Here is a 16302-nt window from a genome sequence, read left to right on the forward strand (position 1 = left end):
AAGGACCTAGGAATCAGCATTTGTTACTAGCAGACAGCTCAGGTTGGACACGCGTGACATGTTACAGAAGCCTGTACAGTATCTAGTTCCCAGATGAATGTGCACGTAAGACACCAGGAGTGCCATCTAGAAAGCAGTTGTGTGACTGAAGTGCTTCAAGGTTGATTCAACTCGCAGAACAATAAACTATATACGCACAAAAAGTAGAAAGGGGCAAATATGAGTGGTTAATTATGACTTGTAGGCACAGATAGTTCTTGATAGATTTATAGACCCAGCACTCTGATGTTTTCCCCCTTTCTTTTCTTTATATTCTCCTTTGTTTGTTTCATTTATTGACTGCTTGTTTGATTGATTGGTAGTCAGATTCTGGGACTTGCATGTCACAGGTGACCGCTCTGTCACTGAGCCACACCTCTAGCCCAACTGTATACAACACAACTATTATCATCCTACTTAGCAGATGAGGTACCGAGAGACTGCTGAACTCGCCAGGCCATTCGTTCTCGGCGGTTGCATTGGGGTTGTTTTGATCCGCCTCTCTAGAAAGATACAGAAGACACAAAAGATGGCTTTGGCCAAATCCATAAAAGCTAGTACCTCAATGAAAGTCTAATTAAAAACATACATGATGGGGCTGGGAAGATAGCTCAGAGGTTGAGAGTGTAGTCTCTTCCAGAGGACCTGAGTTTGGTCTGCATTACCCACTTGGTGCTTGGTACCATTGCACAATGGTACTTGGATACCCAGAGGGCAGAAGCAGACCTGGACTGGCACTCCCCAGCAACTATAAACTACCAATAGCATCTAAGCCAGGAGTGCATCTAGGTGAGATCCTTCTCTCTCCGTGCTGGACTGTTGTCTGGCTTGATCTTCTGCAGGGAAGCACAGCTGTTGTGAGTTCATGAATGCTAATGGCAGCCTTTGCTCTTAAGCCCCCCCCAGCACCCCCGCTCACCAATCTGCACTTTCACATGCAGTTTTAATGTGAGGAAGATTTATGCTATGAATTAATAGTATACTGTTAGATTTCATTGTACATTTTCTGTGAATTCATAGTTTCATTTGAAGAAATTCACCCTTCTTTTTTTTAAAAAAGATTTTATTTATTATTATGTATAAGTACACTGTAGCTGTCTTCAGACACACCAGAGGAGGACATCAGATCCCATTACAGATGGTTGTGAACCACCATGTGGTTGCTGGGATTTGAACTCAGGACCTCTGGAAGAGCGGTCGGTGCTCTTAACCACTGAGCCATCTCTCCAGCCCCCACCCTTATTTTCAAAACACAGGTGACTCATGATGCATTTCAAGCATTAAATAAAAGTGCAAAAGTGTTCTCTCTTTTTCTCTGTAGTTAAGCACATCCCAACCACATCAAAACACAACTCTTAAATCCACTTTAGATTTCTAAACACAAGAAAGTATGGTGGAGTTAGACCCTTTCCTGATGGTCTTAAAGGCTCTCTGTGTTCTTAAAGTTGATCCCTTTAATCTGGGATACAGAAAAAGTGCTGGCTGGCTCTGTTGCAGATTGAGAAATTGGGAAAGGGAGGAGAAGGTTGCTCAATCCATGGAGCAGGAACATAAAAAGGAATCAAAGGCCTCTGATTCACTGTCTGGTCTTTTCTAGAGGTAGACCACACTTGAATGTTTACCTCACAGTCAAACGCTGCAAACACAACTCACCACAGGACATGAGGCTACTTGAGGAAGCAAAAATGCAAACTGCACCCTCTCAAGCAAGTGCTAAGCATATACCAGACTTGCGGTGGCCCTTGACATTGTCGTAATGTGTGCATTAGGAAAGTGGGGGCCACAGGGAACGGCGCTGTTATCATCTTGAAACTAAGCTAAAATTGATGTTTTGGGGTAACTGGCTATTTCTAAAGAAAGAAGATAACAAAGAACTAAGGAAATGCAAATAAAAGGAGAAAACGTGTCTCCAAAGACATCAGATACTTTTTCAAAAAGCCTATCTTCACAGTTTTCATCCTGAGAGTCAGAACCGTGTCAAGGACTCAGGCCCTTGTAGCTGATTGTTGAGGAGATCCAGAGCATTAACATGAGACATGGGAGAGGTCAAACTGACCAAGCCAGCTCAGTCAGTCAACGGGCTCTCCAGGAGTGAGGACAATTAGACAACACTGTAGCATGACCCCAGCCAGTTCTGAGGCTAAAGGCGAGTTTAATGTTTTCCAGTCTGCTTTTATATCATTCTAGATACATCCAAAGAATACGGTCAGTTCTTAAGGCATAAACAAACTAGTCAAGGAACAAACAAAGCATAAACAAGGTAGTCAAAGAACAAGCAGGGCAATAAACAAAGTCCTTCAGTCACCGTGTTTAGGGGTTTATCAGGATGATCCAGATACAAGGAATACAACACATTCCTCACCTGTATTTGCCTTGAGCCTACTTCCTTGTCCCAGCCTGATATCAAATTCCTATCAAATTCCTAGAAGCGGCCCCAAAAGCTCTCCACATCAAACGATGAGGAGTCTTAGTTAATATACAATTAATATTATCCGGTATTAGTGAGTCTCAGAGTTGCCACTATGGGTGACATCATTTCCTTTCCCTTAGGATTCCCGAGGATCACACCATGCCTCCAAAAACCATGCAGGGCCTGGAGACAGCCATCTTTTTGCCAAGTTTATGAAGTTTGGAGGGGTAGTAACTTTCATTCTTTCTTTTACTTCTTGCACGCTGGTCAATTAGACCCTAGTGCCTTGGGGAGACTGACACAGAGTGCAGGAAAATGCTTAATGTTGGATGGTCAAGAACCCATGTAACAGCAACCCAAGGTTGGCCAGAGCTCTCCACTATAGCTGTGGTGGAGATTAAGGGTAAGTTGGGGTGTGTGATGGACAAAGAAACAGTAAATGAATAGTCACATGTCTTGTGCCACTCACCTGCACTGGGAAACTAGTCTAATCTGCATGTGCTTGACCACTGAATCTACGGAAACAAGCTATTTCTACTTCCCATGAACCTGGCCTCTGAACTTCCAGCAATACTGTACCTCTGTCCTTCATATCTGTGCTATAGTTTCATTGTCTTTGGTTAGAAGTCGAGCTGATTTAATAAGCTTAGTTAGTAGAGCATCTTAAACTTTCAGCTTTGCATGATTTGAGCACTTGGCTACCTTGTGTTTATCTGCAGAGAGTTACTGAAAACTGTTCACTTACTATTTTCAAAAAATAGTGCAGCAGCATTTGAAAAGCCCCACAAGTGCCAGTGTTCCGTTATGTCCAATGTCAGTTAGGGTCTAAGATGTCAGCTAGTAGAGTGACTCCTTTATTTTTATGCTGGCCCAGAAGCAATGGGAGGGTGTGTGTGTGTGTCAAGGTCACCAGCAGCAATTGTTGCTTAAAGGACAGTAGAATACTTGTGCTGTGCCCCAGTGCCCATACTGATTCTCCTGCCTAGAACCAGAACACCTTCATAACCATCACGGGGCAACATGAGTTCTGAAAGCACAAAACCTGCACCCATCCTTGTCATATTCCCACATGCCTGGACCCATCCTACCACTCTTGCATCAGATATTGGCGGAAGTGTATGTCACACCCTGGACGGCAGTGTTCAAATCTTGGGGTGTCTTATCTGAGTTTTTTCACTTCAATAGAAACTTTTATACTTCAAGTAGCCGGACAGGGTCAGGGTGGATAATTATACAGCTTAGGTCAACACAAAACGTCTATAGCTTTATTCATCCGTCTCTCAACACACACCAACTTTGCTTCTCAAAATTTCTCTCATCCATCCCCTAAATACTCACAACGGAGCAAAACAAGAGCTTTAGTCTAACTGGGCTTTAGCTTCACCTGGCTTCATCTCATTTCTCCCACTTATGACTTCCTTGGCTTTCTATTTCGATGGACTTTTCTCAAACATGCTTTCCACGAAAACTACGTTCCTTGTATTTTTCAATGAAAGTTAGTCTAGGTTTTGCCTCTTCTAAACCATGCTGCCGTTGACCTGGAACCATCCCAGGATGGAGGAAGAAAAATGGAGAATACTTACTCAGGAATGTGTTTGCTTTTTCCATCCCTACCTCCACGCAGGGAATCTCTCATGTATAGTTCTAGTGTCTCCCTGCCTAGACGCAAGCGGGCCAGCCATTCGTCAGAGTAACTGGGGAAAGCAGCCTGCAGGCCAGCTCTGACTTTCTCCTATATGTTCTATGTTGTTTCTTTCTACTCTCTCCCCTCAAGAGAGTTTCCTTATGTTACATGGTTAATAAGATTAACTACTGATGATTCTATTTGTCAACAGGCATACACTAATTAAGTCTTGATTATGAAATGTCTATATTTCTCCATGTCCTCTGAAGGTTCTATTTCCTTTCCATGTGATCGTAAAATATTAAACGATCTTTTTGCTCGTGGAAAACAGTGACATGGTATTTTTTCAGTCTCCATTCCTCTAGCCTAACCTTCCCAGGCTCCCTGTGAATGAGTGAGTCACTACAGTGACGGTTCTCAGCATCACGTGACAATATAAAGACATCTATCAAGAAGTCACCCGCAACGTAGAGTAAAAGTTAGAGTCATCATCTTTCCCTGGAGCCTTGGCCATAGTTTGTTGTTATTAAACACTTCTTCAGGCGTTATAGGTGTTACACTTTGATCTTCTAATGCTCTATACTCTGTGGGTAACAATATTGCAAACTGTGTGCATTTTATTCTGTAGCCATTGTGTCATTTCATTGATTACAGATGTAAAAACATAAGTATCCTTTGACAGGATCCTTTAAAAATATACATGGGGTTGACTGTTAGTCATGGCTATTCTGCAACCTCACATTTCTCTTCACGAACAAGGTTATCATTAACACTGTTAGTTTGTCTTTCTCCATCCATCACAGGAGAACAGTGCGCTGGCAAACCGGTCTGGCTGGCACCTGTGTGCTCTCGGGCCTGCATCACTTGCCTCTGAGGACTGTGTTGCAGAAGGCAGTGTGAAGAAGACAGGAAAAGTACAGAGAACAGAGGGCTCTGACCACGCAGATCCACTGGACCTGTTCTCCTCCTTTGGGGCAGCAGAAATTACAGAGAAGGGTGATTTGAAGAATGGGAATGTAACCTGGGCCTCTATCTTGCTCAAAATGTTTCTATGTTGCTATTGTGAACAGCTTTTCAGAGTTACTTTTAGCTCTTTTCTCAAAACATCAGCAGAATTTTGGCTTTGAATAAATCTAATTTTGTTTTTCTAAGTATCTCTGAAATATATATATATATATATATATATATATATATATATATATATGCCCGTGCAACTATTTCAATAAGTCAATCATTTGACTGGTAGCAAATGATTGATTTATTGAAATAGTTTCATGGGCCACTATGGCTCAGCAGAGAGAATTTTAGGTGTGTAAATGAAGGGTCATAACGTGGTTGGGCAGGGTTCTCTCTGCAGTTTAGTAATAGCAGCAACAGCTACTTTCTGAAGAGGATGGTGGGTACGGGGCTACCCTCTTGAATGAAGGAATGAAGCATGGTCACTTACCTGTCAGTCCAGGGGACGTCTTGTTAGCCAGACGTCCACTTAAAGCAGCACTCACAGAAGCTGTGCACGGGCTCCTGTTCAGTTTTCATGCACGCTCTTTCAGAAATGCACTTAGCATTCTTCACAGGTTATGGGATAGACTTACCATTTATGGAAAGGATTTTTTTAAATAAACTGTACCTTTTTCTCACATCATATATTAAAATGTGAATAAAGCTCCTGACATAAGAGATGACTGGCTGACTGAGTATCACAAGGATTTATAGCTCAGACATGAGATTTGAAAAGAGAATTTTTTTCTTTTTTAGAATGGTAGTATGGAACATTCTGGAATGGTAGTATCAAACTGGAGTGAACTGTGCACCCCGCACATTTGACTGGAGTGATTTTTCATTGTCATTATTTGCAGGTAGAGAGGCTATAGGTACCTGCTGGGGAAGAGGGAAAGGACCAGAGAACATCTAAAAATGCTGTAGCACACAGCAGCACCCATCCAACCAAGTATCTGTCCAGTTGCTAAGGTCGAGCAGCTCTCCTGGGAGACAGGAAAAGCTTCTGTTGGACTTGACAGGAAGTAGAGCCATGCACATGGAAAGAGACTCGTGGCAGTGTAGACATTGGTGGATTCCTCCGAAGGGACTCGATGATGCCCCTTCCAGAATAGTGTCCCTAGAAAGAGGTAAAGCTGAGTTAGACCTATGACTGGAGAAGTCTGGGCAAGGGAGACCCCAGATGGCCTCTCGGCATTTGCCCCAGCAATTGCACAGACAGAACGTGAAAAGCCACCCCATCCTGCTGCATGAGAGTAGAACTGGGGCCCTGTAAGAAATGAGTGCATGTCTGTAAGGAACTGATAGACCCATGATTGATTTCCAAAGAAACACTTCCACACTTTCAGTTCTCTGTGACTCCTTAACAATTAAAGGGCCAAATGCCAAGACATGCACGTGTCCTGGTAGAATAGGAATCGGACTGTGCTACAGAAAAACACACATATTTCACATATACCTGTGACTGTGAGCTTTCTGCTATACGTAGGATAGCTCACACTGCACATTACACGTGAAGGAAGTCGGGCCTCATCTCTGCAGCAATGATGCTTCCCGGAGTGGCTCTCGGTGAGAATACCCTTATTCTGATCAACTCCAATAGCATCGGGCTTCATCGAAACAGGGAGTTAATGAGTTCTGTCTTCCCAGAAATCCAGGCTGACCTTCTAGAAGCTCAAACTGGGGATCTGGCGACCTCCAGAATAAGGCTGATAACATGCATTAACATCCGCAGGAAGCCATAGATCACTCTTGATTTTAGGAAGCTCAGATTTGTCCTAGACGTTCTTGGTGAGTAGTTCTTAAAAGAAGAAATCGTTGCAGAACACATCATATACTTTTCAATTCCTTCATGGATAAGATCTTAACACTTTGTCCTTTAAAATAAAAATACCCGGAGACTTCCCTCTTCCAAAATAAACTATATTGTCTGATTTCAGCAGCATGATAAGCTAACTTTTTTATCTTTATACTTACTAGTAGCTGGAAATGAATTTTATACAGTCTGGAAATGCGTTTATATTCTAGACTCTGGAATATCCTAGACTCTAGATCAATATCTAGGAGATATTGATTTTATTTTTATTGTGCTTCTGTCCTGGCTGGTCAACTTGACTCATCTTCCTCGCCTTTTATGTGGCCCAATCAGCACATGAATGTACCCAGGATCACAGTATGAAGTATGTCTTTCACCTTGACATGTCTTATTACTGTCTGGTTTACAAAGGAACGTTTCAACCTCCGCTGTGAGAATGGTGCTCTACAGTGAAGAGTATGCTTTCCCATGGGGGTGAGGTCTTAATAATGGAGCATCCTAAGATGAAATGTCTCACATACTTTATAGAGTCTCTGTCTTCCTGGCCTCAGCTCTTCTGCTGCATTATTCCGTCCACATTTATCTGAAGGTTGTGCTCCAATGATCCTACAAAAGAGGAAGAAGTGAACACTGACAGTCCTTGCCAGTAGTGATCACATCGTTCCCTTGAAATGTTGCTTACTTACGCCAAATGAGATATTTATTGAGCACCAACTAGTAGCGTAGAACCTATACAATACCATTTGATAAAAGGATCTTGTATTACTGAAGGGTAAGAGTCTTGAGAAAATGAAGCACTTAGCTCAGGACTTCATGTTTCTGTTGCAACATGAAAACATTCCTGAACTCAGAAATTACAAAGCCAATAAAATGCTGACTAGAGCCAAAGACGATGTATAATGCTTTCTGTCAGCATTCTGGGTTTTAAAATGATCTAATGACTGTATTTTACGTGGATGGGTGTTTTATCCATGTGTGTCTGTTTACTATGTGCATGTCTGATGCTACACCGGTCAGAGGAGGACATCGTACTCCTTAGAACTGCAGTTACCGATGCCAATGGCCATTTGGGTGCAAACGATCAAACTCAGGGCCCCTGGAAAACCAGTCAGTGCTCTTAAATGCCGAGCCAACTCTCCAGTCCCAAAGTCTTATTTCTCTTACTATCCATATTGGAAAATAAATATCATTGCAAAATTCACATAATCGCTGGCCAAATTAAGAGTGCCACTTTAAAGAATATTTTACAGTGATTCAAGCAGATTTACCACAATGACTTTTAAATTATTTTTTGGCATAAAGAATATTTTTACAGTGGTTCAAACGAATTTACCACAATGACTTTTAAATTATTTTTTGGCATTTGCTCACTCTTATTTCTTAATAATAAAACAAAAGTATAATCTGAGGGCTTTTACTAGGAGGCATGGTATTTCATCATCTGCAGACCACTGGCTGTCAGTCCAAACACAACTAGCTCTGGCTGTGTGTTTAACCTCTTGGTCACACTCCTCAAATGGTGGCTGTTTTCTGATTATTTCCATTGTCTGATAGCTGGCTAAAAGCTATAGGTATTTGACTTGCTTTATTATGCGGACATGGACCTTGGGGTGGGGAAGCAGATGAAATTAATGTACTGTGGTGGGTTCGTTGATGTAGACACGGGGATTTGGTAGAAAACCACAACATGAGCAGAGACCCCAAAGTGACAAGACAATTCCGTATCCAACGGGGGTTGGGGGTGTGTGTGTGGCCTATAGAGAGTTCTAACTCAGTGGGGAGCTGAAAGAGACTTTACTACCGACTCTTGAAGTCTAATCTTCAACGGTGGAAAACACAATTGCAGATGTGAAGTTCATCCATTTCCGTGTGGCCAAGGGCAGCTTCAATGAGATGAGTTCTACATTTAGTGTGGTATTGATTTCCTCATCAACGTGGGCAGAGAGCTTCTCTTTTAAATGCATTTGTTGCCCATGCACACACACACCAAGCCAACATGGTTCCATGTGGAGATGTTTAATGAGAGAAGAGTAGAAGTGGGGAGAAGTAAAGGGGGCCAGCCATGGGCACGTGGGGGGGAGGGGTGGGGAGAGAAGGGACAGGGACAGAGGGAAACAGAGCAGAGAAGAGAACAAGAGAAAGCAAGAACAGGAAGAGCAAGAGAGAATGAGGAGGGGGCAAGCAGCCCCTTTTATAGTCAGGCACAGGTGGCTGTTGCCAGGCAACTGTGGGGCGGAGCATACCTGGCTGTGCCCAGGTAGCTGTGGGGACACCACCAGGTCTTTTTGGTTGTGGTTGTTTGTATTGTGTTGCGTTGTCGGTTTGGCTTGTTTTTTACATCCGGGTCCATCGTTTCTTTTTTAGGCTGTGAATTCGGTGAATGCGTGTGGAATGAGCACCAGCAGCTCAGGCTCCTTCCCATTAGTCCTCACAAAACGGGCTTCTCTAGGTGACTTAACGCTGGTGGTTCAGGTGAGCCCAGGTGTCCTTCTCTTCGGCTTCCTCTTTCTTCTGAGTCTCTTCCTTCACCCACTTCAGGAAGCTGAGTCAGCTCTTAGAGTGCTTGCTGTGCTCAGTCCACACGTTAACTCTCCCAGCAAGAATCTTGCCCTTAACTGACTTGTTTACAATGATGCCCATGCCGTGCCGGGTGACACTGTAGACGGTCCCAGGTTAGCCTCGGTTGCACACTTCCAGGAGGCATTCCTTTTTGAACAGTGCCCATTCCCTTGATGTCTACAGTGTCACCCTTCTTGTAGATTCGCATGTATGTGACCAAGGAACAACTCCATATTTTCCAAAAAGCCCAGAGAACATAAATCATGTGTCCCTCTCCTTTCTCCTTGTGTTGGTCATTTTGGGGAGCTACCAGAAGACGGTTGCTACGTGGACATCCTCATTCAACCCTGAAAGCTGCTGTGAGGATGACTGTAGGCAAAGTCAGGGACATGTCTTATTTGCTGGTATTTATTAGGTCTTAGTATCCTTATGGAGACCTGGTTCTTACCTTTGTTTCCTTGCTCTGGTACTCCGGTAGCTACCACTTAATAGAAAGCCACTTTCTGTTACATACCGAAGTTACATTCTTACCCCAAAGGATGTTTCATTTAACCCATCAACTAACTTTCTAAAGCAAATTACAACTGGTCTGGATGTATAGATGGGAAACAACTTTCAGAAGTGCAATTATGTGCTAAATTTTAACTACAAATTTAAGCTATCCTTCTCTCTTCAATTGTATAGTTTCATGGGTAGAGACTGCCACGGAAAACTGGGATTAACCTGCTTGTTTTTCCTTCTCTGAAGGACAGCTATTTGAATGCAGCATTCTCTCCTGAAGAGAAACGGAGTAAAGAAAGACAACAAAGTAGAACTCTCCTGTAACTAGCAGCAACTGAAAACATACAGTGTATCTTACATCTTGTTCCATTATTATCCAGATCTACGGCCCCAAAACAAATTGATATCCCTCATAAGGGGGAAAATACGTGCGTATTATACTTCCCAAGTTCAATGGTTGTCAGAAGAATCTGTGTTTCTAGATGCATCCTGTCACGTTAATTCATTCCAGAGGGGCAAGCAACTGGAAGCAAACCAGACAAGCATGAAATCAACAGAAAGGCAGAAGGAGATGAGTGAGGTGCGGAAGAGCCCTGCTTTGTTGGGGCAGGCCCACTCTTGCCTCTCTGATTAATGTACCTTTCTCAGGGTTTAGCCATGATCTTTCTCAAAGTAAACTACCTTTGATGAATTTGGGTTAAAAATAATACTCAACTTTTTCATCCAGTCGAAAGTTGTATTTATTTTCACTGTCTTAGAATTAAATATTTATGTGTGTGCTGTGTTCATTTTAAATAAAAGGAGTAAAAATCTAAAACGTATCAAGTGCTTAATCCATTGCTAGGACCTCTGTCCGTACCCTATAGCATTCCATCTAATTGTTAGAGATGCCCTATGACAGAAACATCATAAGCATCTCATGGTGTCAGACCTGGAAACTGAGGCCCAAGAATTTAAGAGAAATATCCATGATACCATGGTACAAATAAGAGAGCAACGGAATAGTAATTTTGACTTTGTGGAGTACTGTCCTATGCTGCTTCTGTGCCCTTTAGAAAATGTGGAAAACAATTAAGAAGGTAAACAACGCCACTGGGAGCCGCATGTCTGAAAGGTGCCTGCCATGTATGCTTGTGCTGCATCCATAGAAAGGACACTGCATCTGCTCAAAGTGTCCATGGTTGTCACTTGCTATTTCGTGGGCAATTTAAAGTACGATAGAGTTCAAACTCTTTGTCAATAATGATGACTTTGCCACAGTATGTTGCCTTTAATCATGTGGTAGTTAAGAGTTTTGGATTTCCTGTTGTTTTAATGAGAAAAACACTGACTGCATCAGATGTGGTGTTTTGAATAAGAATGCCCCACCCCCACAGGCTTATATGTTTGAATACTTAGTTATCAAGGAGTGGAACTATTTGGAAAGAATCAGGAGGAGTGGTCTTGTTTGAAGAAGTGTGTCGCTACGGGTAGACTTCGAAGTTTTAAAATCCACACAGGCCCAATGTCTGTCTCCGTCTTTTTCTCTCCGTCTCTCTGTCTCTCCCTGTCTCTCTCTGTGTCTCTGTCTCTGACTCTGTCTCTCTCTCTCTGTCTCTCTGTGTCTCTGTCTCTGTCTCTGTCTCTCTCTCCCTCTCTGTCTATGGATCATGATGTCACTCTTCTCCAGGGCCTGCCTGTACGCCACCATACTTCCTGCCATTATAGTATGGACTAAAGCTTTGAAATTATAAGCAAGCCCCCCAATTTAATGCTTTCTTTTACAAGAGCTGCCTTAGTCATGGTGTCTCTTCCTAACAATAAAAGAGGGACTGAGACAGCAGACGCCTGTGAGTGCGCATGTAGAACATCTGTGAAACTTTACACTTTCTCTCCCTAGTGACACCTTACCTATTCTTCTCAACTGATCTTTGTTTGTAATCTGTTTGTGATTTGTTTGCAATCATTTACAAGAACGCCTAAGTTTTGGCACTGCGTTCTGTCAGCTCTCACGAACAAATGTGTTGAGCTGTATCTGGAGCCGTCCTGGCAGCCTTCAGGCGACAGGCCCCAAACAGTAAATAACTTTCCAGACAGAGGCCAGCCCCAGTGCTAGTTCAGTGAGCTGCAGCTACAGCGTCACTTGTGAGTTTTGCAACCGTTTCCCCCCTCAGTTCAGGCATCGTGTTCTTTAACACAAGCTGACGTTATTTTGTCTAAACGGCACTTACCTGTGCTTCTACCTTTCTGGTCATTCTTCTGGGTTCCCGCTTCGTCTTTGATCTACTAATAGAATACAGTTTTTTCCTCCAGGTTTAAGTTACATCCTTTGTTTTCACTGTTTCTCCTATTGCTAATCAGCTTCCTTTCTTTCCTCTCTTTAAAGGAAGCATTCTTATTGGTTCCTTGAGAATTTCATATATTTTGATCATATTCACCACTCACTTCTCTACCTAACTTCCTCCAATCTGACCCCGCCTCCCTATGCTGTACTTCATGCCATTCAAAAAACAAATGACTAACCCATAAGCTACCCATGAGTTTTAGTTAGGGTCTTACCGCTGTGAACAGAGACCGTGACTAAGGCGAGTCTTATAAAAGACAACATTTAATTAGGGTTGGGTTACAGGTTCAGAGGAACATGGCAGCATCCAGGCAGGCACAGTGCAGAAGGAGCTGAGTTCTACATCTTCATCAGGAGGCTGCTAATGGAAGACTCACTTCTAGGCAGCTAGGAAAAGCTAGTGACAGCCACAGTGACACACCTACTCTAACAGAGGCCACATCTCCAAATGCTGCCACTCCCTGGGCCAAGTATATACAAACCGTCACATTCCACTCCCTGGCCCCCTCCATAGGCTTGTTTAAACATGAGTCTATGGGGGTCATACCCAAACATAGCACAATTAAGATACATTTAGTCCAACTTCCAAAATCCTCATAGTTTATAGCAGTCTCAACGATGTTAAAAAGTCCAAAGTCCAAAGTCTCTTCTGAGATTCATTCTATTACTTAACTGTAATCCCCAAATCAAGACAGAAAACCAACTGGGCAAACTCCAAACTCTGCATCTCCACGTCTGACGTCAAAATGGTCTTCAGCTCTCCAGCTCCTTTTTCATCTTTGTTGACCACAACAAACTTGTTTCTCCTGGGCTGTTCCACTCCCTGTTTGCAGCTTCCCTCAGCAGAGAGCCCACAGCTCTGGCATCTCAAACATCTTGGGGTCTCCAAGGCGTCTTCAATGTTACAGCTTCTTGTTTCAATGTCTGGGATCCACATATGATATTCTCAGCACCTCCAAAGGGCTGGCTTCACTTCTCCAGCTCTGCCCTCCGTAGCACTCTATTCTCAGGTTGATCCACCCCACTGCCTCTGCTATTCTTGGTGATCAGCTCATGGTATTGGCATCTCAAATATGCCTGGGGTCTTCTGACGCAACTAGGCTTAGTCTTCACCAATAGCTCTTCTTTCTTTCTTTCTTTCTTTCTTCCTTTCTTTCTTTCTTTCTTTCTTTCTTGCTTGCTTGCTTGCTTGCTTGTTTTTTGTTTTTTGTTTTTTGTTTTGAGAGAGAGAGAGAGAGAGAGGAGAAGGAGGAGAAGGAGGGGGAGGAAGAGGAGGAAGAGGAGGAAGAGGAGGAGAACAAAAGACTGGGTGGGTAGGGAAGAAGTTTAAATGTGAATATGATCAAAATACACTGTATAATATTCTCATGTAACTAATAAAAAGGGGTTTTTGTTATTGGATATTTTATTGGACAGTTTTTATTTATATTTCAAATGTTACTCCCTTTCCCAGTTTCCTGTCCATAAATCCCCTATCCCATCCCTCATCTCCCTGCTTCTATGAGGGTGTTCCTCCATAGAAGGCTTCTAATGGAAGACTCACTTCCAGGTAGCTGGGAGTAGGGTCTTAAAGTCCCTGCCCACAGTGATACACCTACTTCAACAAGGCCACACCTCCAAATAGTGCCACTCCCTGGACCAAATATGTTCAAACTATCACACCATGTGCTCATGGATGTGGGATTATCCACTGGAGGATGACTGACTTACAAAGGATCACACCATTAAAGAGCTGACTCTCCCTCCCCCAGAAGACATCAACCATCCATAGCTCCTCACCGGGGGCTCAACAGTCTCTCCTGCCCAAGTGCTGCCTGGCTTGCTCTTGTGCAGGTCTTGCACAGGCAACCACAGTGACTCTGAGCTCAGGAGTGCAGCGGTCATGCCCAGAAGACAGGGTTTTATGTAAGTGTCCCCTGTACTTCCTGCCTTCTTATACAATGGTCCCTGAATTTGAAAGTATGTGTGATACGAATGTCAAATTTTGACTGAATACTTCAATGACGCTTTGTCTCTATATTTTGATCAGTTGAGTTTCTGTATTAACCACCATATACTGCACAAAGAAACTTCTTTGAGGGCATAGGAACATGAATTTAGAGAGAAATATGAATAACAATAGGCTTATTCCTCAGGCCTCCAAGCTCTCAAACCATGGTTTTGCGGCCAGCCAACAGCCCCAGTCATGTGTTTCTTCCTATGAAGCAATCTTTAAATTCAATTAAAAAGCAGTTAGTTAGGTCCTTAGCTCTCCCTTCCGTGTCTACAGAACCCTCTTTCCTTCCTCTGCAGTGATCCAACGGCCAGAAGTTCACCATCTCTATTCTTAGGATCCATGCCAGAGAAATCTTTGACTCCCGTGGGAATCCCACTGTTGAGGTGGATCTCCACTGCAAAAGGTCTCTTCCAAGCTGCAGTGCACATCAGTGTGTCCACTGGCATCTATGAGGCCTTAGAACTCTGATAAGACCCGCTACATGGGGAAGGGTGTCTCAAAGGCTGTTGATCACATCAATAACACTATTGCACCTGCTCTGGTTAGCAAGAAACTGAATGTTGTGGAGTAAGAGAAGATTGACCAGCTTGTAATCGAGAAGGTGCAGGTGCCATCCTGGGAGTGTCCCTAGCTGTCTGCAAAGCTGTTGCCATGGAGAAGGGGGTGCCCCTTTACCTTCACATTGCTGACTTGGCCAGCAACCCCGAAGTCATCCCGTCGGTCCCAGCTTTCACTGTGGTCAACAGCGGTTCTCATGCTGGCAACAAACTGGCCATGCAAGAGTTCATGATCTTGCCCGTGGGGGCATCCCGTTTCCGGGAAGCCATGTGTATTGGAGCAGAGGTTTACCACAACCTGAAGAATGTCATCAAGGAGAAGTACGGGAAAGAAGCCACCAATGTGGGTGATGAGGGCGGATTTATACCTAACATCCCGGAGAAGAAAGAAGCAGTGGAGCTGCTCAGGACTGCAATGGCAAAGGCTGGCTACACTGACCAGGTTGTCATCGGCATGGATGTGGCTGCCTCCGAGTTCTCCAGGGCTGACAAGTACGACCTGGACTTCAAGTCTCCAGATGACTCCAGCCAGTACATCACACCCAACCAGCTGGCTGACCTGTACAAGCCTTCAACCAGGACTACCCAATGGTGTCCATTGAAGACCACTTTGACCAGGACGACTGGGATGCTTGGCAGAAGTTCACAGCTAGCACAGGCATCCAGAAGGTGGGGGATGACCTCTCAATGACCAACCCTAAGTGGATTGCCAAGGCTGCAGGAGAGAAGTCTTGCAACTGCCTTCTGCTCAGAGTGAATCCGAGATTGGCTCTGTGACTGAATCTCTGTAGGCATGAAGGCTGGCCCAGTCCAATAGCTGGGGTGTCATGGTGTCCCATCGACCTGTGGAGACTGAGGACACTTTCATTGCTGACCTGGTGTTGGGGCTCTGCACTGGGCAGGTCAAGACTGGTGCTCCCTGTTGATCTAAGCTCCTTGGCCAAGTACAATCAGATCCTTAGAGTGGAGGAAGAGCTGGGCAGTAAAGCCAAGTTTGCTGGCAGCTCCTTCAGGGACTCCCTGGCCAAAAAGGCATGGACTGGAGATCCCTGGAGCTACCAGATCCTCTGCCCCTGATGTCATCCAGGCGGCTCAAGACCAGCCCAGTGCTTGCCCCTCCCATGTCACTGCTTCCTTTGATGTCCACCCCTGACCACCTGGACCCCAGCTCTGTAACCATGTGATCGGTCTGAATCATTGTTTCTGTCACCTGACTTCCCAGCCAGTCTCTGGAGCCCTCAGAACTCCAGCGTAATCTCTAGGGTGCCCACACCATCAAGACTCCCCTCGTGGTTTACATGCAAAAATAAAAGCTGCAGAAGCCCTCCCCCCACCCCAAAAAGCAGTTAGTTAGCTCCATAACACTCGGCCCACTGTTGTCCTGAGCACTTCTTGCCACGTGGTCACTGTTTTAATGCAGAGTTTCCAGCTGTGTTAGACTGTTGAGGACACTTTTGTTCGAAGCTTACATTCCACTCTCC

At 44.1% G+C, this 16302-nt stretch overlaps 1 long non-coding RNA gene and 1 pseudogene across 1 annotated transcript; both read left to right on the plus strand.

The window, feature by feature from the left end:
* Window positions 1-5234: 5234 nt before the first annotated feature.
* LOC134481725 (uncharacterized) lies at window positions 5235-10762 on the plus strand. Its single transcript, XR_010057483.1, has 2 exons — window positions 5235-9357; window positions 10192-10762. It is a non-coding gene; the product is annotated as an uncharacterized LOC134481725 (long non-coding RNA).
* A 241-nt stretch (window positions 10763-11003) lies between these two features.
* On the plus strand, window positions 11004-15972 carry Eno1-ps24 (enolase 1, pseudogene 24; annotated as a pseudogene).
* Window positions 15973-16302: the final 330 nt, after the last annotated feature.

The sequence above is a fragment of the Rattus norvegicus genome, chromosome 14 (assembly GCF_036323735.1).
Source record: "Rattus norvegicus strain BN/NHsdMcwi chromosome 14, GRCr8, whole genome shotgun sequence".
Classification (NCBI taxonomy): domain Eukaryota; kingdom Metazoa; phylum Chordata; class Mammalia; order Rodentia; family Muridae; genus Rattus; species Rattus norvegicus.